Below are 599 nucleotides of genomic sequence, written 5' to 3'. Positions count from 1 at the left end.
ACGCTAAATGGGGAGGAAGCAGCTTTCCTGGAAGCCAACCATGAAAACAGGGCCTACAGGAAGGGCCACATTTTCCCTAGGCCTCAGCACCTTCCCCCTGCTCCCGACCTCTGGGAACACTGCTGAGGTTCCTGAGCTCATCTCAGGAGCAGAGCAGTTGCTCAGGTACCATGCAGCAGGTTGCATTCACTGGCCTCCACCAAACAGGAGAACATTTATAAAAAGGAGCAGGGAAACCTTAAATCTCTATGTGCTTGCTCAGAAGGAGATCATCCCCTCAACCACACACTAAGAATTACAGCCTTCCCACCCAACCGGAGCACAGTCACAGCACCCCTTAAAACAGGCAGCCTTAGAGATGAGCAGAGCCAAGAGAGGTATTTACACCAACACCACTGACCCCTACCTGCTCGTCCTGTCCTGTCCCCCTTCCAACCTGCCACCCCCCCCCTTATTTATGGGCAGCTGCCTTCCCATTAGCACTTCATCAACCACACACCTGCAGTGCCTTCGACCCCAGCAAACCTCCTCACCACGCACCTGCGGTGCCTTCGACCCCAGCAAACCTCCTCACCACGCACCTGCGGTGCCTTCGACCC

The sequence above is a fragment of the Apteryx rowi genome, unplaced genomic scaffold (assembly GCF_003343035.1).
Source record: "Apteryx rowi isolate R43461 unplaced genomic scaffold, aptRow1 scaffold_24, whole genome shotgun sequence".
Classification (NCBI taxonomy): Eukaryota; Metazoa; Chordata; class Aves; order Apterygiformes; family Apterygidae; genus Apteryx; species Apteryx rowi.
The sequence above is the reverse complement of the archived record's forward strand: the minus strand, read 5'-3'. Positions refer to the sequence as shown.